The following is a 23,202-nucleotide window of genomic DNA, read 5'->3' as shown; positions in this document are numbered from 1 at the left end:
CTAAGCCAAAATCAGCCAAAGGTCCCATTACATAGTGCACTCGTGTTGTTATTTTGCATAGCTCAGAATTCAGACGATCCAGTTCAGAAGTCAAAGCAGAACACGGATTTGGATCTTCCTCCAGTCACACAGCCCCCCCCCCCTTCCAGCATCCCCATCTATTCAGGGCAAAGCACCAGGCCTCTCTCCAACCAGGAGCCTGTCCTGCCCTGCAGCTCTGTATGCTGTGTTTTCAGTTCTGTATTTTCAATGGCAGCTGAGCTAGGTGCTACGCGACCCACCTGAAATCGGCTTGCGACTCACCTGGTGGGTTCCTACCCACAGTTTGAAAAACACTGCTCTGCTTAGATGCTACCTTTCTGTTTAATATACTCATTTTGCTTTTCACTGGGCTATGCACGGGACTTCTCCGCTTTCCAGCACTGCATAATTGCATCTCTTGCTGCCATCAGTAAGTGATCAGGCATCTCCATTGCTTGCCCCCAGCCTCAGTTTTCCAGAAAAACCCAAATGGGATAATCAGAGGTTCTACAGAAACAGCCACCTCCTTCTTAGACAGGTGGCTGCCTAACTCTGGAACTGGGAAACCTTGGCGTGTGCACCTCCTGTCAGGTCTTCTTATTTTAAGAGTCGTAATATTGGCCCCGTCTCATGTTCTGGGTTCACATGCCTTCAATTAAAGTAATAACACTACTACAGGTGTGCGCTCTGCTGCCCCAGTGGGTCTCCTCGGATCTATGCCAGCCATTTTGCTTGCCTGGGTTCAGAGAGTAAGGGAGAGAGAACGGGGCGGGGGGGAAGCAACAGGGTGGGATACTGGCACAAGTTGCTGCTGCTGGTATCCACCCTTCCCTACCCCATTCTGCCTCTGCCTGCCCTCTCCCTGCCTAGACACCCCCCGTTCCTCCCCTTCCCTGCCTTGTTCCTCCCCCCCCCACATGCTGGCTTACATGTGATCCTGTGTGTAGTCATCCATGGCTGCAAGCTGCGGACACCACCACCATTTTGGTGGTTCCAAAATGCACCTCTGTGCACTGCCCTACAGCCATTCATGACAGCAGAACCAGTGTCCCGCTGCCGTAAAGCTTAGCTAGGATTGGGCCATGTGTCACTGCAGAATGACAGGGAAGGATTGGCAGGGCCAAATGACTCTGCCCTTTGGAGAGGGAAGGGTGAGTAAGATGGGGGGGATTGGAGAGGTGACATTATTCTGTGAATTTAAAGGTTGCAATGTGCAGCTTGGAGCAAGGCGAAAACACAATGACTCACTTCTCGGCTCTGACTTCCCTTCCTCCTCCTACGAATGGCAAAAAAAAGTATCCCCTGGAGAGCTGTTCACAAAGGCCTTCCATCTGGAGCCACCTTGAACCACATCCAGGAAGCGACCTTGGAGGCACACCTGGAGTCCTCTACAGGGGGAAGAGCAAAACAGTGATTTCAGAAGTGCCCTCGCTCTCCTGCTAAAGAAGGAAGCATCAACAATGAGGGCAACCTTTGCTCTAAGAACGGCTCGTCCCCACCCGCCACTCACATTTCCATTGCAAAACTCCACAATTGCCCATTAGCAGCCCACCTGGGCAGCTGCAATCTGATTTTGCTTTGCTCACCCTTCACATTTCATTACATTTCTTCCTGTTAGGTCATGATGAGAGAACAGAACTGCTAATGTAATAATACTGAGGTGTAGAGGGGAAAAGAAAAAGCACCAGCACACATTGTCCCCTTTCAGCTCTCTTTGTAACCTGAGTGTTCAGAGGAAAGAGAAAGGTGAAAATGACATTCTGGATACTCAGTACTAACGTTCCCCTCCTCCCTTTCTCTTCTGCTCCTCTCCTCTCTTTTGAATCTAGGGAGCAGAAGGAGGTGAAGAAGCAGGTGCTCCCCAATCCGCTGCCTGAGGCAACAGTCGCAGCGCCCAATCCTATGCAGTGCGTACTGGCTCACCACTGTAGTGCACTGTCGCAAATCTACTGTAAGGCACATTTGCAGACCTCAGCGCCGGTGGAGCGCCACTGCTACCTCAGCGCTGGCCGGCACTGGGCGAGCGCCGGTGGAGAACTGGTGCTTCGCAGCTCAGCAGTCATGCGGACCACTGGGCAGCATAGGTGGGGGCATGAGAGAGGCGGGGAGAAGGTGTTCTGGGGCAGGGGGAGGGAGGGCAGGAGAGGGTGGGAAGGAGGTGTGCTGGGGGAAGGTAGAGGGGTGGGAGGGAGGCAGGGCCGATGGATCTTTGCTCCACCGCATCCTGAGCCTCCATGTTGGGCTGCCTCTCAGGTTTCCCATAGAACTGAGTAACCTCATTGCGGGGTTACTCGCCTTACCCGGGGGAAGGGAACGAAAGTCCCCTTCTCCCAAGGAGCCTCCAGCGCTGACTGCTGAGTGTGCAGGATGCAATGGCAGCCATTTTCTGTGCCGCTGCAGCCCTGCACACTGGGAAGCTCAGGACTCGGCTGCCCATTGGCCTTGTGAGTGGCCTGGCCCTGGATCACGGGATGAGTAGATGTGTGATATTTTTTGCTGAGAACGAAATAAAAACCCATAACACCACTTTCTGCATTTCTCATTTTGGACAATAAACGAAATCTGTGAAAAATAAGAACGTTTAAGGAATAATAATAATAATAATAATAATAATAATAATAATAATAATAATAATAATAATAATAATAATAATAATAGTACAGGTATTTCTATACCGCCTTTCTTGGTCCTCAGATTTCTGCTTAGACTTTATTCAAGGCGGTTTACATAGGCAGGCAATTTTTAAATCCCCGTAGGGATTTTTACAATTTGAAAGAAGGTTTCTATCTTTCAAGAAACCACAACATTCAGATGTTTCTTTCTTGATCTGGTCGCACATTCTGGCCTCCATCCTCCCATGCTCAGAGCAGATGGAATAGCTTGGCTCAGCTTGTCAGTTGCTTCAAGGTCACACGGTGCCCTCGAACTGGCGACCTTTGGATGTTATCTTCAGGCAAATGGAGGCTTAACCCTCTAGACCAGACCTCCTGCCCACCTCTAGAGGTGAATATACTCCCATGAGCAGACCCCCAGGAAGCATTCATTTTGTCCAAGCGTGAAAAAATCTTGAGTCTTTTTGGATTTTCTTTTTCTGAAACATTTCTCAAAAAAGTGGTGACCGCTTTTCAGAGAACACTTCTCAGAAAAGGGAATGCTTCCTTGGAAAAATAAACAGGCAGATTAAAAATGCCCGCCTTTCCCCGCCAGTCCTCAATCACTTTCTCAGGGAGAAATGTGACCCTTGAGAAGGGGGAAACCCATGGCAAGGAGACCTTGACAGTCTCCCTTTAATCTGTGCCCTTGCTGGGGAACATAGAATCATAATACATGTCTGTGTCTCCCTCTTCAATGCCTGAGTATTCATTGAAGCATCATTTTCAGGCAACCAGACTCTCCTGTACTGACTGAGCCCTCCCTGCCATTGGTTATTCCATCCCACACATTTCTGCACAACAGACCAATCCCGGATAGAACTGGGAAGTAAGAGGGCTATTGCAAAAGACAAGGAGACTGACCCCTCCTCCTGCAATTCAAGCAGTTATCTTCTATAGGCTCCTAACAGAGTCAAATTTTTGGAAGTGGAGGAGTTGGTATTCTGAGCTCCCTGAATTGCATTTTAATTTCCATCACTAACGAGCCAGGATGGTGCAGTAGTTTGGGGGTTGGTCTTAGACCTGGAAGATCCAGGTTCAGATCCCCAGTCATGAAGCTTCCTGGGTGTCCTTGGGCCAGTCACTACCTCTCAGCCTCACCTACTTTACAGGGTTGTTGGGAGAATAAAAGGAGGGGAGTACAGCACCCTGAGCTCTTTGGAGGAAGAGTGCTACGAAAATGTGAAAAATAAATAACGGTTACAGTGACTTCCTCTCCCATTTTTTTTTTAAAGTTGGTCCGAAAAGTGGGAATAGGTATAAACCAGGGGTGCCCAAACCCCAGCCCTGGGGCCACTTGCGGCCTTCAAGGCCTCTCAGTGTGGCCCTCTGGGAGCCCCCAGTCTCCAATGAGCCTCTGGCCCTCCAGAGATTTGTTGCAGCCCGCACTGGCCCAACACAACTGCTCTCAGCGTGAGGGCTGAGCTGTGTTGACCTTTTTGCATGAGCTGTGGGATGAGGGCTTCCTCCACTGCTTGCTGTTTCATGTCTGTGATGCAGTAGCTGCAGCAAAGGAAAGGCCAGCCTTGCTTTGTGCAAGGCCTTTTATAGGCCTTGAGCTATTGCAAGACCTCCACTCATTCATAAAAGTTCATCTTTAATATATTCATTTATGTAAACTTAAGTAAATTTATTCAAATTTTAAATGTAAATTAATTCTTTCTTTCCCCAGCCCCTGAAGCAGTGTCAGAGAGATGATGCGGCCCTCCTGCCAAAAACTTTGGACACCCCTGGTATAAACCAAACTGGCCTACATTTTGGAGACTGACTGAAATGGTCTGATAATAAATAACAAGATGAATCATGAAATGAATGAATGAAGATGAATACCAAAACCAACACGACACCAGGGCCTTTAGCGAACTGAGCTCTTTTCATTGTGCGCAACATGTGGATGTGAAGGCCCGGGGTGGGGTGGGGGGAATACAGAAACATTGCAAAGGGGAACAGTTTTTTTCCTGAGGACAAATTGAATATGCAACTATGCAACCACAGAAAACATTAGGAAAACTGGAACAAATGAAATGTTTTGTTTTTCCGTATATTGTATTCTACAGATCTTCAGCACTGAGGGGCTTTCCCTAGATGTATGGAATGTCTTCTGTTTCTAAATGATAATGTTGAGATCCACATTATAGTACTTAGCTCAAATAATAGAACTGTTCTGTTTTTATGCCACGGGGTTTCTATTCTGATTTGTTTTCCAGGCAAAAAAGTATACTTACCGTAGGAGGCTGAAGAACCAGACTTACCTCCAAATGCACCACACACTGCCAAGTATACTGGCACAATGGCAGTCCTGATAGCGCAGAAGCCCTGCTGCCGATGGCCACACCACAAAAGCTGGCACAACAGCCAGACCAGGCCACACATCAGAGTAACCACCAACACAGCCTGGAGAAACCACTGGCAGGGAGGCCAAAATGGGGAGAAGAATGGGGTGGGATGTCCTCATTATGCCCATTATGAATCTGCAAGAACTCACCATTAGGACTAAACAGGTAGTGGGGTGTCATGTGGAAGATAGAGTAGGTTTGTACTTGATTGCTCCAGAGGTGAGGACCAGGGCAAATGGGCTTAAAGTCCATCACAACAGGGGGGATTTCAATTAAATGTGATGAATGAAATGCTTCCTGATGGTAAGAAACACTTGGCCGGGAAGGTGGTAGACTCTCCAGTACTGAAAGTCTTTAAACACAGGTTTCCAAGCCACCTATGGGGGATGTTGTTGTTGTGGGCTGCCTTAGCTGGCAGGAGATTGGGTTCAACCATCTTGTAGGTCCTTTGGGATTTTACAAGCAGTTAAAGTCCCACAGTTGGCCTTTTCCCACTAGAATTTGCTGTTTTTTAAAGGTGAAACAAAAATCTAGATCCCCCCCCCCCCCAAAAAAAAAACTTGTTAGGTATCTACACATGAGTAGGAATCAAAAGGGAACTGAGTTGCAGCAACCAAGCAGGCCTTGTGAATGATTTTCCTTCTGGGATTTTATCGTGTGTGTGTGTGTGTGTGTGTGTGTGTGTGTCCTGGAGATCATGAATGCCGCCACTCCCATGAGGAGAACAGCTCTGCCCACTGGGCCTTCTAAAGATCTTTGGAACGTTTTGAACCCCATTTCTGTTTTTCGTCCAAAACCTAGAAGTGACGGTTTAGACACTCTGAAGGCCTTTTGAGGGCTGGGGAATCTTCCCCAACCCTCAAAAAGCTTTCTAAGGGCTTAAAACATCTAGTCTTCATCTGAAAACCAGAAGTGGGGTTTAAAAGCCCTCTGAAGGCCTCCATTCGGGGCCGAGGAAGGTGGCTGGGGGGGGCCTGCAGGCGTTGCACCTCTGGCTATTTGCCCTCTTGACCCCCCCTATGCCAAGTGTGTGTGTGTGAGATAGATATATATCAGTTATATTGAACAGGTGAAAGTCAATAGCTACCCAGGTGTAGGGAGAAAGTAGTTGGGCTGAGAGACTTCTAACTAAATATGCACAAATGTAGGCTGTGCAATTGTGAAACGAGACGGAATTGGAAAGTTTGGGGGAAATTAACATCTTTACATTTTTATTTTTGAAAAGAGGTGTGTGTGTGTGTGTGTTTTCCTGTGGGTTCCAAATCTGTTGGGGCATGCTGCATCTCAAGCCAAACATTAATCAATAATTTAGACTAGGCATGAAATAAAGTGGTGGGTTTTTCTCTTCTGCCTTCCTATGGCTGGCGTGTGTGCGAATATGGATGAGGGAATTATCTCAGTCTTGAAAATTATGGCACTTTGTGAGGTGCAGAATTCTGGCAGGGCTTCATTATAATTTGTATTCCTTCTTTACCTTGCTCACTGTACTATCCCAATAGTGCAGATAGGAGAATGCTGTGCCTAAGGCCACTTAGGGCCTGCTCCTATCCAATGCTGGTTCAAAGGGGCCGCCAGACCCATGCTGTATTCAGTGTTGGATGTGAACAGGCAGGAGGTTTCCATGGGGTAAGGAAACATTTGTTCCCTTACCCCTTGTAGCACCCCAGCCTGCTCAATGGGACACGTTGGATCTGCACCAGCGATGTAGGGCTTTCCGGCCCAGGATGGGGGTTAGGATGTGGAGGAGGCCTGCTCTGCCTTCCCTGACCCCCTCCTGGGCCCAAAACACTCCCTTCCTGCCTCCGTTCCACCCTCCTACTGCTCTCCCCTACCCCTCTGTCATCTAGCGCATTACTTGTCCTGACAGGCATTGGGCGGGATGCCTACCAGTGCTGCTTACTCTCTGGGTGTCAAAAAATGCTTTTAGGATGCTTTTATGACACCTGGCGCCGTTGCTGCCCAATCATAGGATTGCGCTTTGTGAGATTGGGGCAGAAGTATGGTTCAAACCAAGGGTATCCTGATTTGCTGCTTCCAGTCCATTCCTCATGTAAGTTCTGCTGGTCAGTGAGACACAGGATGGAACCACATGTTTATGGGAACCCATGCAGTGTGTCTTTTTGGCCAAGAAGATTCATGGTGGGAGCCATCACCGTTGCTACTGAAGTGTGTGGAGAGGTAAGGCGAATCATTTTCCCTCATCTTACTTTCCTGCAGAAATTGATCCCCCACTACTGTGACTTGTGCTCAAAGCCACTCTTTTTCAAACAGCTGCTTTGGGTGTTTGTGTGGGATTTGGGGGCAGGCAAGCAGTGCAAGGGGATAGGGCTAACCTTCCTGACCTTGTAAGTTAGATGTGTTCCCAACCTTGTTTTGAGAAAGAGGTATGATTGGTTGGAAGCAGGGCCACCTCCTCCATGAGGCCAACTGATATGATTACCACAGGCAGAAGATTGTTGGGGAAGGGTGCACCCATCTCTGTCTGCCACATCGCTCCCCTTCCACTCCCTGAATTGGAAAAGGAACAGAGGGACAGAGAAGAAGAGGAAATGTGTAGGGGAAGAGACTGCTGAGCTAAAACATTGGCGAGTGGGAGGAGCAGAGTTTGGCACATCATTGGATAAGAGGGGAGCTGCATGCTGCCTCAGAAGGTATTGGGCTGGCCATGTTTGGAAGCACACCTCTTTAGCATAAGCTCCTAAGAAAAGAATGGCTGGATCTGTTCTCCCAGGAAAGTGTGTGTGTGGAACTACAGCACAATCCTAGGCATGTTTAGTCAGAATCAAGGCTCATTGTCTTCAGAAGGGCTCACTCTTAGCAAGTGTTGTGACAACTGCAGCCTTAGGTTCAAACTACCTGTGACATTATGCCTGTCATTAACAAATTAAAACAGGAAGTGGACTGGAAGTATCCTTTCTTTGTCAAAGAACCATCATGAGGGTCCAAATCCGGCTTGGGATCACGATGGGTGGGTAGGGGTTAACACCTCCCCCTGATGCTGTTTGTCTATCACAATAAGTGGCTATTATACTCCTGGCCACTCTCCAAGGTCAGATCTTGGACACAGGTCCACACAAGGTCCTGATTGAGTTGGGGGGGGGCCTGACTACCTTCCCTAAGCCTTGATTGCCTCTTCAGCATTTCTGCTTTTAAAATGCCCTTTCCAAATCTGGGAGAGGTCCTTCTGCATTGGGTTTGGGGTTGGCCCATGACCTCCAGGAACCTGAGTTGGCCACTTCTTCTCTGTTTGCTCCATACATTTGAAGGGAGGAATGGAAAAGGAGACTGGCAAGTTAGAGCATCAGATATATCCACATCTGCACACCCAAGCCATTATCTTTTTCCTTCTTGATTTCAGGATACAGAAGGTGGGTAGGCAGATGAAGGTGAGCTTCAGCTTCAGCCAACCTAATGGTTGGGTTTTATTTCTTGTAGTAACTTTCCATAGTTGCTTCCTCAAATTTTGTCACCAAGAAAAATCTTGATGAGAGACCCATAGAATACTCTGGCAGGCAGAACTGTGCATGGCTCTAGACTTTTTTCTTTTTTTTTTTTTAAATACTTGTGTGATGATAAAAGCGAAGGGATTACATTAACTTCTGTTTAAAATTTTCATTTCTAGATGTCTGCTTAAAAGGAAAGTCAGGATTTCTTAGATGCCCCAGAGAGCAATGATTACATTCCACTTCTTAGTTTCTGTTTGAGAATTTTCTGTGTGAGTGACTTAAATGGTAGGGAACAATTTATAAAGAGTGGCAGGAGGTTGTGGCCCATCAATATTTCAAGCATAGTTATCCAATTCGGAGAGGATTCTGCTCCACCTCTGCTTTTCCAGGTTTCTCAAATTCTATTTTGATAGGTTAGCCTCATCTGGTGCATTTCTGAGCGCCTAATGTTTTATTAAGCATTCCATCTGACAGGTGGGTATTTTAATATTTATTAATTTTATGAGGAACAAACCAGTTTTTCCTCTCTGCTCCACTGTAGAACAAAGATTCACACTTCTCTGCTATTTGTGGGCTGCTGATGTGGTGAGATGAGGAGGAGGAGAATAGGAAGCACCATATGTTCATTCCCTAAAAAAAACCACAAAACAAAAACTTGTGCTGTCTTCCAGAGGTGAATAAATAAAGACACAATGAACCTTCCCCTCATTCATTAGAAAGGTGGTTCGTGGCTTTATGCAAATCACACAGAAAGAGCAAAGGTCATCTAGGGCATTGTGAGGGGAACACCCCTCTTTTATGTTTCTGGTTCTCAAAATTTCAAAACATAGAATCATAGAGTTCAAAGGTATCCACAAGGTCATCTACTCCAACCCCCTGCCTGTAGCAGGAAATTCTCCTAGAGCATATCCAGCGGGTGATGTTGAGCCTCTGCTTGAAGATCTCCAGTGAGATCCAGTGAGCAATCTGTTCTACTATCAAACCTCCCTTACCATCAAGAATTTCTTCCTGATGTCAAACTGGAATCTTGTCTCTTGAAGGTTGTACCCAGTAGGTCTAGTTCTACTCTCAGAAGAGAGCAAATTTGTTCTTCTTCCTTATGCCCTTCAGGCATTTGAAGAGTACCATCATATCTCTTCTCAGCCTTTTCTTTTCCAAGCTAAACATTCCAAGTTTTCTCATAGGGCTTGTCCTCCAGCCATCTGTTCATCCTTGTTGCTCTTCTCTGAACCTGCTCTGGTTTGACTGCATCTTTCAGAGAGCGAGGTGCCCAGAACTAGACTCATTACTCAAGGTGAGCTCTGACCAACATGGAATAAAGTGTAACCACTACTTGTTGTGACTTGGAAGATACAATTCTACTAAGGCAAGCTAACATTGTGTGAGCTTCTTGGTACCCACATCACATACATCTTCTAGATTGATTGTGGTGTGCAAGTAAGCATTGGAAAGCTTGTTGTGTGTATCATTTTGACCAAGGGCCAGGTGTGGCCAGCCATGAGGAAGACTGAGGTGGTCTTTGAAGTTCTATCTAGCCCAGGGGTGCTCAAACTTTCAACTTTAGGGATGCTGGACCTTTAACAAGTGTATAGAAGAGAGAATTGTAGCAGGTGCAACTTGTCATCCCACAGATGACAAGCTGCACCTGCTGAAATTCTCTCTTCTATACACTTGTTAAAGGTCCAGCATCCCTAAAGTTGAAAGTTTGAGCACCCCTGATCTAGCCCAAAGTGCTTCTCTCTTCTCCCTTTTGTTCTTCCCCTTTCAATCTAGAGAGTGCAGCAGGAGGAGGAGGAGGAGGAGGCATGGGGTAGGCTGCTCTTGTCAATAAGGCAGCAACTTCAGTTGGCCTCATTTGAAGGAAGCCGTATTGCCCTCATATCTCCCATTTTAAAAACAAAAAAAAGAGAAGATATTTGGATATAAATAGTGCCACAGTTAATTCAGCAATGCATGTGAATCTCTCAACATGCCCTTGGTGGGACCTAACCCTCCCACCTTGGAGCAGACAACCTGCTGTGTTATCCTTCACGAGCAATCTCAGCCTGATTCTAAGTTGTAAATCAGTAGTTGGCAATCCCAGTTTTTGCCAACAACCTCGAGAAAGGGGGCCGAGGAAGCTGAATTTGTCTGCCCCCTCCCAGCAGGGAAGACTTTGAAGCTGATTTTATTCTGGAGGCCAGTTGCTTCATTAGCACGAACTCTTTGCTTGAACTCGGCCATGGAGTTGGTGAGGACTGCCAGGGTCAAAGGCCCTTCTTTTGCACCACTAACAACTTTGCTTATTTTAAGTCAGGAAAGTCCCTGGATGTGTCTTTGTTCACCGGGTTGAACATGCTGTGCAAGCAAGGTGTGGCCGCTCAGATAATTTTCCGAAGGTCAGGGAAGGCATCCAGAATAGGGAGCAGGAGTGAATTCTTTGACATTTTAAAAGTATGGCCTCGTCTACGCCTGTGGAATCCGTGGCCTCTTGCTTCAGGTCAAATTACTGGCTCAGGGTGTGCTTTCCTGGCAGACACACAGTGTCACATACCCATGTATACATGCATGTCACGCTTCACACATTCAATTAAAAATGCTTGTCAGGCTACACCAGCTATGAAGGGATGCTCTAAAAATGACCCAAGATTAACCTTTGCTACCCATCTGCCTGAAAATATAGTGAAAAGCTGGAGAAGGGGGTAATTTGGGGCAAAGCGGCAACTCTAACCAGGGCCCCTTGCTACCACTGTGTCACAGATCACCCTGCTGCTCTGATGAGGTCTAGGGTGGCACTGGCAGGTCCGGATTCAGAACACTGTTCTTCCTCCAGGCCAGACCAGATGTGGTGAGGGAGGTTCATAATTGGGAGTAACCATGTCTTTCATTTTGCTAATTACCAATCCCATGCGGCTGCTTTAAAGATGGGGAGGGTTTTAACCCTCTGCCTTCCTTCTACCCTGCTTTGAGCGACATGGGAGGGAGATATACAGAAGGGAAAAGGCATGGGGGAAGGGGAAACTTTCAGAGCAGAGCTTTCTCAAGCTTTGAAGCCGAGGCTAATTCAAACCCCTGTGGTTAATCGAAGGAACAGCACTTTCCACATACTTGGAGCGGTGTTCTTTATTAGCATCCATCAATTGACTAAAAAGTGCATCAAATATATATATATATTTGAGTCCCCATGGACTCACTTCCATTTGTATTTAGGGTTAGGGTATTAATGTGTATTACATGCTCCCTGCTAATTAGGCCAACAGGCAACTTTCAGTAGTGGTTCTTGTACACCTAACAGAGGGAGAGCAGCCATCCCTCTTCAGCTATACAGATGAAGTCTGTATATAGACACCAGTCTATACTGGTGTCTCCCTTGTGTCTTGTCTTTCAGGCAGTGAGCCTCTTTGGGATGGGAGCTCTGATTCCTTCTGTGATGCAAACTACGTTGAACACTTTTGTGTTGGAATGTAATATGCAGCTAATTTCTCTTCCTGAGATCTAACATCTGGGATAAAGTTTGTCCCACCAGAAACTCCCTTTGTCCCTCCTGTTTCCCTTGCATTTAATTTCTGGTGCCCTCCACTCAGTGGTGTTCCCGGAGAGGGGGAAAAACACACAGTTGCAGCCACAACAGGCTCTGAAGGTGAGGGAGAGGGGCGTTTTACACAGGCTTTGCTGCTCCTGAAAAAAAACTTAGTGTTTTGCCTCCTCTCCAGAAATGCCACTGCCTCCATGGAAAGAGGCACATCTGGATCAATTTTGGGGCTCCAGAAGGCCTTACAAGGCCTTCAGAATGCCTGAAAGTGGGGGGAGGCAGACACATCCAGGTGACATGTGTGGACCGCACCCTTGGGGATGTGCCCTGGGTGGGGCAGTGGCCACGAATGCTACTGCATCTGGTTTTTCAGCAGTGAAGATTTTCCACTGGGGGGGGGCAGGCATGCCTCCCACCTCAAATAGGCTACTTGGGCCCTATTGCCCAGGAATTTCACAGGGAGGAGCCATGCATTTGTGTGTGTAGGTACAGTTCAGCCCTTGGGGTCCTGGAAATATTACAATCTCACCCCTGCATACACACAGTGTACATCTAGGAAGGGCATTTTGCAAGTACAGTATGACTCTGCATCCGTCCCTGCCAAAGATTTTAATTGGGTACTACATGCATGATGATGGCCGTGTGCTACTTGAATCCAAGCAGTCTGATTTGAGAGGGGTTACTCTTGTTCTAAAAGGCTTGTGGACCACAGCCGGTTTAGATTCAGTTCTGCTCTGCTGCCATTCTCCTTCCAAAAGGGTGTTCCATTCGACAGTGTTATGGAGGCAAAAGCAAATAGAGCAGTGGCTGAGCGATAGAGTAGCAACAGGAAGCAAACTATTGATTGCTCTTCAATTACCGCTGGGTCCAGCAACAGTGAAAGCACGACTAAAAATGGCAAGGAGGGGGAAGGAGTCTAGCTGTGGGGATGGATAATTAGGAGAAGGGAGATTGCTGTGGAGTGTTTGAAGAAGGAAGTATCTGAATGTGTGTTTGGGGAGAGCAGGGCTGACCCAAGTGCTGCACCTCCTGCTCCCAGGATTTGAAGGAAACAGAGCAGAGGTGTTACCAGGGTTTGCATCACCCAATGCCAGAGCTCACTGTGTCACCCCCATGATGAACTTCCTTTCATATATTTCATACCATATACCATTGCAATATCAAATGCACAGCCTAAATGCAGTGGCATCACTAGCATTGGTGTCACCATCCATTAACTTTATTTATTTATTTAAATATATAACAGTTCTACAGGTAACCCAATAAATCAGTAACCAACAAAAAACTAGTAGCCAACTTGATGGCACTCACACAACTGAATAAGAGTTCTAGTATTAACTCTGATGCATGGAAAGGAGAGCTGACTCATACTAACACCTTATTGGTTCCCTGCTGTGTCATAACAAAACCTCATTGGCTCTCGGAACAATCAGTCTCGTTGGTCAGTTCTGAGATAAAGAAATCCACTTTTCGTTACATAAGGCAGTTGTCTTTTCTGGTTCTTTGGCTTTAACTTCTGATAATACATATTTCAGCCGATTGTTTCACTACATTCTACATTAAATTACCTATCAAATGGTATATAACATGATGGTATTATTTGTACATACCAATGTTTTCACAATTTTGGCCAGTGGTGGTGTCACCCACCCCCGAGGGTATCACGTGGTGCAGTCCGCATCCCTGCACCCACTTGTGACGCCACTTGAAGAGAGCAGGAAAGGAGGGTGGTGAACTGGAAGGCTTACTTCTTTTTTGCTCCATTCCCTTTTTCCTGTTCAAATCCAGGGAGGAGGAGTGAGGGAAGTAGGTAGTGAGAATCGTCCTGCATCAGCCTTGTGGGCAGGCCAGCCCTAGGAAAGAACAACAGTTTTAGTTGAGTATCCAAGAGGAACAGAAAATTGGAAGTACTTAAAAGGCCTCTGAAAATCTGAAGTCTCCTGTACTTTTAAAAGTTGCACCAAAGCGTGTAGTCCACTTTATATGGCTTCTTCCATTGCCAAAGCAGAGTGATGGGGGGGGGGGGAAATCACATTTTGGTGCCAACAGAAAAAAGGATGACATGATAGAGCAGTGATTTTCAATTTTTTTCATCTCACGGCACACTGACAAGGTACTAAAATTGTCAAGGCACACCATCAGTTTTTTGACAATTGACAAGGCACACCATGCTGTTGGTGGGGGGCTTACATCCCCAGTGACCCTACTAATAAATGACCCTCCCCCAAATGTCCGCGGCACACCTGCAGACCATTTGCGGCACACCAGTGTACCACAGCACAGTGGCTGAAAACGGCTGTGATAGAGGATATGTCTGTCAGTGGGTTTTTGCTGTGATAACACAGGCCTGCAATATTGAGGGTCAGAAAAGTTTTTCCCAAACTTCACGGTGGTTTGATATGAATTTGGGGTGCGATTCCGAAAATGGCATCCGTTTTGCCCTATCACGTCTAGTTTTGGAGATATAGTATAGCCTCATTAGTGAATGGTTCAAGCAGTTTCCTCATGATGAAGCCATGGTGTAGGCTTCCTCATGAGGAAGCTGCTTGAACCATTCACTAAAGAGGCTATACTATATCTCCCAAACTAGATGTGATAGGGCAAAACGGATGCCATTTTTGGAATCGGCACCCCAAATATACCCAGGAATTGGTGTAACGTTTAAGGAAGCAAAATGTGTGTTGGCCTGTGTAATTAAACAGGCAACTCTTATGTCTGGAGGAAGTACAACTTTGATTTCTAGGTTTTGGGGGTTCTTCCATGTATCACCCAAGAAGGATGAGAAGGTGGGAAGGGGAGCTTGAGCTGGCCTCAGGGGTAGACCAGCCATCACTGAGAGAATTGCATTGCTTCCTCCTGCAATAAAGGCTGAACTCGGGTAAAGCACTGAGTCCCCCCCTCCTCTTTCTCACACACCCGTTTGGTCGTGTGAATTGACCTCCACTTTTGTGAGAATCACAAGGTCGGGAGAACAAGAAGGGCGAACCTTATGAGCTGGCCCAGAATAATCAAGCCGCTTGCTTGTCGTGTGGGTGCGTGCCGCGAATTGATCTCAGCAGGCATATTTCACTGTGTGAGGCCTTGTATTAAAGATGAGGCATGAATCAAAGTCATCTTTAAGCAAACATATTTGGTTTATGGCGAGTTTTCTTAAAGCAGCTCCTGCAGTAAAACTGATAGAACCCTTTATAATCGGACGACCAGTTAGAAGTGACAGTTCTATTGTTCTGGCAAGGCTGTGGTGGCTACAGAGAACACACGGCGCAAGAACTTGGGAAATGGTCCTGTTCAGTCTGGATATATTCACACATATTTAGGTGCTACAATACTTGCTGGTGCCTGATGCAACCAGTGCATGAAAAGGTTGGTGAGGAATTGCAATTTCTTGCCCAGAGGAACCAATTACTGGGTATCCAGGGTAATTGCACTGGATGCAATTCCTTGTCTCTTCTTTAATGTACGCCACTTGCAGCTTCTTGGAACAGCCTTCCAGCAGTGACGTGCAGTGATGTTCAAGGATGGGGAGGTAGACCCAGAAGTATGGGGATGACGTCATGACGTCACACCACAAGACATTCAAGGGGCTACCCCAGCACCAGTGCAGTCACACCTCTCACTACTGAGCTCTGACTATTTTATATTTATATAGGTATTTATATACCGCCTTTCTTTGGATTTCTCCTCAGACTTTAATCCAAGTCTGAGGTTTACATAGGCAGACTGTTCTAAACCCCCGTAGGGATTTTTGCAGTTGAATAGTTCTAGTCTTTCATAGAACTCCTCGTTCCAGCTGAATTCCTTCCTGGTCTGGCCTCTCTCTGGCCCTTCGCCTCCCACGCTCCACTTGACGGCAACTCCTCTCTGCCACCTAGGGTCAGCTCATTAGTATATCAGTGGCACCTGAGACTCGGAAAGTCTCTTGGAGAGGCTAGTTTGCAGCTGTGATAACTAAGCCTCCCCTGTGATTGCATGACCACTCAGAAACTGGGTAGAGCATGTGCATACAATCACAAGGGAGGCTGAGCTGTTGTTGCCACAAGCTCTAGTCTCTCCCTGTATGTGAAGCACATCCCTGCCTTCCAGAACACCTGTGGCAGGTACCATTGGCATCACTAAGGGGGTGCAGGGGTGTGGGCCACACCAGGTGACCTGCACATGGGGGGGTGACACCACTACTGCTCAACATTTTTTAAATATTGCAGAATGCAATGAAACAAACCACTCTGAATTATCTCTATTCTATCAAAAGTTATAGCCAGAAAACCAGTGGGGCGGGGCAATGGTGCATCATCATGCCTATTGTCCTGGGTGTTGCTCTGCCCACTGCATGGAAGGAGGTCCACCATGGGGGTGATGTGCATCAGGTGACATGCTCCCTAGTGACGCCACTGGCAGGCGCTCTCACTCCCAACCTCCCTGTATCTTCTGGAATTCCCACTTTTCCACGAAGCTCCACCCCTGTTTGAAGCTAACAGCCATGCTGTGCGTCCTTGGGGAGAAAGGCAGGTTACAAATCAAATAAATAATAATAATAACAGTACAATGCTAGGCATGACTACTACTGAGTTAGGGTGCAATCCTAACCTGTTCTTCAGCCAGCGCAAGTCCCTTGCACCGGCCCAGGAAAGTCACAAACATGCCAGAAAGCACGTTTGTACCTCCTTGTGAGCTGGGCAGCTTTGCACTCCTTGTGAATGCCAGATCCAGATAGGCTGAGGGTAAGTTTGCGCTGCCTGGGGGCAGCTGGTGTAGGGGTTTGGAGAGGGTGGCGGGAGGGCAGAATGGGGATGTTTTGGGCAGGGGAGAGCGGGCCTGTGGGTGGACTGGGCCTGGTAGGGGGGTAGGACTGGCCTTGACATCTTAGGCCAGATCCTAACCTCCTTCCTAGCCATCCCGGTGTTATACTGGGCTGCTTGGATTTGCGTAAGCAGTCGCACTGGTGCAGATTCAGATAGCTTCATAGGGGTGACTGGCGCACATCATGAGGTAAGGGGATGACTATCCTTTACTTCGACTTGCTCCACAGCCACCTCCTCACCTGCGCTGGATACAGTGCAGGCCAGTCTACCTGCCTGTTCCAGAGCAGGTTAGGATTGGGCTGCCTAACATGTAAGAGGAGCCCTGCTGAATCAGGCCAGAAACCCATTTGGCACCACATCCTGTTTCCTTCTGTGGTCTACCAACTACCTCTTGGTTCAGTGCATTTAATGGGATTTGCTCTCAAGTTAATGGTTCTAGGATTGCCACTTAAGTATGCATAAGTGGAACCCACACATGACTTCCCCTGTTTACCCCCTCCTTCTGTTGTCTTCCTTGAGTCAATAACCAGATTGCAAACCACTTGGGGCAAAGACCTGTCTTTCTACTCTTTGTAAAACACCACATATATAGATGGTGCTACATAATGAACAATAAGCATCCAGTTGGTCAGTGTTGAACTTAAGGCCACCTCAGCCTTATTCATCGGGACTCTTGCACTCTTAGCCATATGTGGCTAAACCAGATGAAGCAAAATTCTGCCTCCGAATGCCAGGTACTCCAGCAATGTGCCCGCCCTGCTTGTTACCTTTCTGGAAGCCTCTTCTGTCTTGCCACGTTACTGAGGCAAAACATTGATCCTTCTGACCTATGTGTCTGCGCTGATTGGCAGTGGCTCTCCAGGGTTTTCAACCTTACCTGAGGATGCTGCCAGTGACTGAAGTGTTGTGTGTGTGTGTGTGTTTCTGCACACAAAGTTGTGTGTTGTGCCACTGAGCGAAAGCCCCACCACCAAGGCCCTTTGTAAAAACAGGGCAGTGATTAACAGCATGAGTCTGTGTATGTCAACTCAGAAGCGAGTCCCATGGACTCCAGTGGAATTAAGGGCACAATCCTAACCAGGTCTACTCAGACATAAGTCCTATTTTGTTCAATGGGGTTTACTCTCAGGAAAGTGTGGTTAGGATTGCAGCCTGTGTGTGTGTAGGAGTGCAGCCTAACTAGGGACGGCACATCCATGAGGCCAACTGAAGCAGTTGCCTCAGACAGCAGACTGGGGGGGGGGGGGAATAGGGTGTCCATCTGCCTACTTGACTCCAATACTTCTCCTCTTCCTCCTCCCATTCCCGGGATTGTAAGAAGAAATGTGGAAGGGAGGAGAGTGTTGAGCTGCTCAGTGGAGAGTGGGAGGAGCAGAGGCTGGCACATCATCGGGTAAGAGGGGCAGCATTTGGTATCAGGAGATTGTGGACCAGCCCTGAGCCTAACTTTTGGAAGTCTTCATGTGAGTTAATTGAAACAATACAGACCTCCCTTCCATGGAAGTTGTCATTACCAAGACCATGTACCTGAATACTCTGAATCCCCTGCTCTGAATACTGAGATCTGTGAAATGATTTTGACCATTGTTCCCTCTAAAGCAGAGGTGCCCAAACCCCAGCACAGGGGCCACTTGCAGCCCTCAGGGGCTCCAGCCTGCAGGGAGCCCCCACTCTCCAATGAGCCTCTGGAGACTTGCTAGAGCCCACACTGGCCCAATGCAACTGCTCTCAGCATGAGGGAAACTGTTTGACTTTTCACATAAGCTGCTGCTCAAGGGCCCCCTCCACTGCTTGCTGTTTCACATCTGTGATGCAGCAGTGGCAGTGAAGGAAAGGCCAGCCTTGCTTTGCGCAAGGCCTTTTATAGGCCTGGAGCTATTGCAAGACTTTCATTCATTCATATAAGTTCCATCTCTAATATATTCATTTATGTAAATTTATTCCAACTCTAAATGTAAATTTAATTCTTTTTTCCCAGCCCCCAACACAGTGTCAGGGAGATGATGTGGCCCTCCTGCCAAAAAATTTACACCCCTGCTCTAAGGTGTGCATCTCCCTGCCAAGTGCAGTGCAGAGCTCAACAACTTGGAAGTTCAGTGATGATGTCATTGCCAAACATCCGGAAGTGACATGATGAGTCATGATGCTCTTACATGGGGAGAGTCTATGCACCAAGGGTCTGTGCACTTGAGCCAGTCACTTGCTCTCAGTCTAACCTAAGTCATTCCTCTCTTTTCAAATCCACAGAGCAGGAGGAGGGGTAGCAGCGGCTGCTGGTGGCACCCCAGGTAAGGAGAGGGTGCTGTGTCGAATGCCATCTTGGGTGCTGAGAGGTCTTGGACTGGCTCTGCTACCCTCAAACTGGGGGAAGGTTATGCCATGTGGGTAGGCTATCTGCACACTGCACATGGTCAAAAGCAGTCTCATCTCTTTCAAACAGCCCAGGGTTGAGCAATACTTGATGCAGCCGGACTCAGATTAACCTGACCGTTCTCAAATGAGTATGGATGAGAAGAGCCATTGTATTTACTGAGGCTTTCCTGACCAAATTCTATAATTCAAACAACATTTATTGGGTTAAAAAGTCAAGATCAAGTTTAAAAACAAGAATTACCTTTACATTTCACCCACTGCCTGTGGCGGGCTTCTTCACTGTGTTTTGTATTTATGGCGAGTAACACGGCTATATCAGGTACTAGTATAAACTTCACTTGGTATAAAGCCCCGTCACTGCCTTTTTCTAAGGGTCTGGGGAGACGATAGGTGGCTCTTGATCGAAATGAACTCTGCATGCGCTTAGGAACATTTCCTTCCACTATTCCAAATATTTGAAATATATTTCTTACTGCACAAATTAGGTCCTGGGTGGGTTGTCCAGAGTCCGTATCCAGTTTTTATTGGTGAGGCTAATGAAGGGGGGGCAACTGTTCAAAAGAGGGTGATTCTGCAAAATCATAGAGCATGAAAAAACTTATCCAACTTGTCTGAGGAACTTGCTTGCTTGTAAATGGAAGAGAAAGGCTGTTGACAAGGGTTCTCTGGTGCTTCAGTACCCAATTTCCTGCATAGATCCTGGGTAAAGCTTTCAGCCTCCCCCCCCACCCCCCAAAAAATCAGACCACTCTCTCAATTCCCACCCGCCTCCTTTCATTGTTTTCAATTTCCTTCACTTTTCCACTAGTTTTTTCTTGCACTTACCCTTTGGGCAATTCCTCACAATCACACCCTCTGGGGGGACGAATTCGAGCTGTTCGATTTCATAACAATAAATCAAAATTTAGTTAACTGCTAAAAGCGGGCGACAGAATTGCAAGGAGAGTTATGTCTGGGATAGAATACAACCAATTCAATGAGGTTTCCTGCTCCAAGCGAGGACATATTTTTCTGCCCAGGTAACTGGAAACAAACAGCAAATCCACCTGGGATTGCCTTTCTGGGGACTTGAAAATACTTCTTGAATTCTGGGTTATTTTATCCTCTAGTTGAGTGGCAGGCAAGTTGCCAGCACAGATTAAAAAAAAAAAGAAATACGTATATACTGTATATAAATGACACCTCCTTCCATCAAAATTAATTTCCTCAATAGGCAATGAATAATTCAGCAGTTTGTTATATATACAGTGTCAGAGGGAAAAGCTACATAGAAGGGGAAAAAAATTCCAGATTCTTTAATGTATTTTTATAAACAGTCCCTCTTTGATCAAAATTAATTTCCTGGGTGCATGGAACATAAGAACAGTTCAGGCTGGTTTAATATTTTGGTAATAAACAACCCTCCCCCTTGGATCAAAATTCATTAATTTCCTCTGCAGCTGTAGCATTGTAGCTATCTACAGATTGGAAAATGTGTCTAAGATAAAATCTGTGTATCATTCTTGCTATCAAGAAAGGAAGATTCCTGTTTCCAAGTATCTACTATTGATAGACACTTTTATCCACCCTTACTCCAAGGAGCCAGGGCAACACAGAAGGCATCCCAGCCTAGGGTTACCAGATACAAAGGGGGAGTGAGTGCCTATACCTTTAACCATTGTCCAGAAGAGGGAATTCTGGCAGGTGCAGCTCAGCATGGAAGGGTTTAAGAAGCTACACCCTACTAAATTCCTGCTTCTGGACAATGGTTAAAGGCATAGACACTCTGTCCCCTTTGTATCTGGTCACCCTATCCCAGCCCCTCTTTTATCACTCCCCCAGCCTTGTGAGTTCTATGGGCCTGATAGAACCACTGATCCAGGGTGCCCCAGTGAGCTCCCTGGCTCAGTGGTGAGTGAGCTTGGGCCTGACACTCCTGGTCTAACCACTGCACGTCACTGTCCCTCTCCCTCATCCACAGACTGCTCCTGAACCAGGAGCAGATTAACCTGCCTATTTTACAACATGGGTTTTTTTGGGGGGAGGGAAGAAAGCCAGCCACACCTGGGAAATGTCACTCATCTGGGGAGGACATCCTCCTCTGCCCCCCCAACAATTCAATGTAGGTCTGCCCCAATAAGTTCCTGGCAACTTTGCGATGAGGACCATATGGGGGGCGGGCAATGCTTTTCTTCCCCATAGTGTCCAGGCAGGCGCTGCCTGTTGGCTTCTGCCCCAGGGGGAAGGGCAGCGCCTGGATGGGCGGGGGGGTGCCCCCCGCGGTAGCTCCGCACACCTGCTCCTCGGCGCGTTGCCTCCCTGGGCAGACCTGCAGGAGAGAGAGGTAGGCGCAGCTTCTCGGAGCGAGGACCCCCAGCGCGGAGATGCGCCCGCCCTCCTCCCGGTCGAGAGGCAGGCAGGCAGGTGGCCCAGGAAGGGGCTCCCTCGACGGGGGGGTCCCCCTGCCCGGGCTTGGCAGCGTCCCTGCCATGTTGCTATGGCGCAGGCGAGGAGGAGGAGGGGAGCCAGCCAGGAGGAGGAGGAGGAGGAGGAGGCGGCGGCTGAGCCCTGCAGGCGGGGGGAGCATCTCTTTGCCGGGAGCCTCGGAGGAGGAGGAGACCGAGACGGGGCGGGCGCGGCCGGGAGGCAGGCAGGCAGGCAGGGCGGCTTGGCTTAGCCCAGCCCAGCGTGCCGCGCCGCTCCATGCGCGCCCGGCTCCTCCACTCGCGGCTCCTCCAGCCGGCCAAGGTAGCAGCTCCGAGCGCGCCCACCGACGGCCGCTCTCCCTCCAGCTCCGAAGGCGACGCGGCTGAGCCCACCACCCCGGGGCGTTCCGCTCAGGTCAGTGGCCGGGGCGGGCTGGGCTAGGCTGGGCTGATCCCCGGGGCGGCGAGGGAGCTTCCTCCCAGGGAGGGAGCCTCGGAAGGCTGCAGTCCTCTGCGCGCTTTCCTGGGAGTAAGCCCCGCTGAACACAGTGGGGCTTGCTTCTGAGTAGACGTGCCTGGCGCTTGGGCTGTAAGGCAGACTTGCAGCCTGATCCTCCGAGACGTAGAGCCTGTCTACTCGGAAGTAAGTCCCATTAGAGTCCATGGAGCTTACTTCTAGGAAAGTACGGACTAGAATGCAGCCTTAGAGCCCAACTCTATGCATGTCTACTCAGAAGTAAGTCACACTGTAGTCAGTGGCGCTTACTTCCAGGAAAGTGTGGCTAGGATTGCAGCCTTACTCCCGAGTCGCCCGTGGCACCGGATCGGGCGCCTCCCTGCAGAGACCGGGGGCTGCAGCTGACCCAGGAGTCCAACTTTCTGCCCCGCCAGCCTTCTCCAACTCCAGCCAGCCTGCGCAGCGGGGAAGGGCGCTCTGCACATGCCCAGAGTCCGTCCTGCTGCCTTTTCCGTTCTTGAGCACTCCTCTCACCCCGCCCCCCCCAAGCGGCTCTCCTGTGTAGGATGAAGCCAGGCTTTCAGGGTTCAGGTCTTGGGTTCCAGTTCTCCGCGGGGCAACTTTCGACCCACGGCAGGATGGAGCCAAGTGCGCGCCGGGCAGCGGGTTGGTGGGGAGGGGGTCACCGCTTCGGGCTCCCCCCATCAACACTTTAGTCCGAAGTTCGGGGGGGGGATCGGGAAAGGGGGCTGAAGTGGCTGCACGTGGGGAAGCCGACGGGGCGGGGGGGGTTGGTTGACAGAAACTTTGCGGAGGTTGGGGGGAGAGCCAGGCGAAGGGACTTTGTTGTCATGTCTCGCAGGCACCCTTTTCTCGGGACGTGGGCTGCAATCCTTCCTATCACACTTTCCTGGGGGTAAGCCCCATTGACTATAATGGAACTTACTTCTGAGTTGACGGGCCTAGGATTGGACTCGTGTTCAGCACCCCTGGCCCGGGAAGGCGCGATCCAGGCTGGCAGCGCACATTTTGGAGCCCCCGAACTAGCTGCGCCCCAAGTGTCAGAATTGGATCCCCCCCTTTCCCCAAGCCAGAAAGTGAAGCGGAAGCCTTCCAGGTAGGAACCAAGTCTCGGTCTGTTCCGTGGGCTGTTAAGGCTGCTCTCCTTGACCTGGGAGTAAAACCCACTGAACTCAGTTGGAC

This window comes from Tiliqua scincoides, chromosome 9 (genome assembly GCF_035046505.1).
Source record: "Tiliqua scincoides isolate rTilSci1 chromosome 9, rTilSci1.hap2, whole genome shotgun sequence".
In the NCBI taxonomy this organism is placed as follows: Eukaryota; Metazoa; Chordata; class Lepidosauria; order Squamata; family Scincidae; genus Tiliqua; species Tiliqua scincoides.
The sequence above is the reverse complement of the archived record's forward strand: the minus strand, read 5'-3'. Positions refer to the sequence as shown.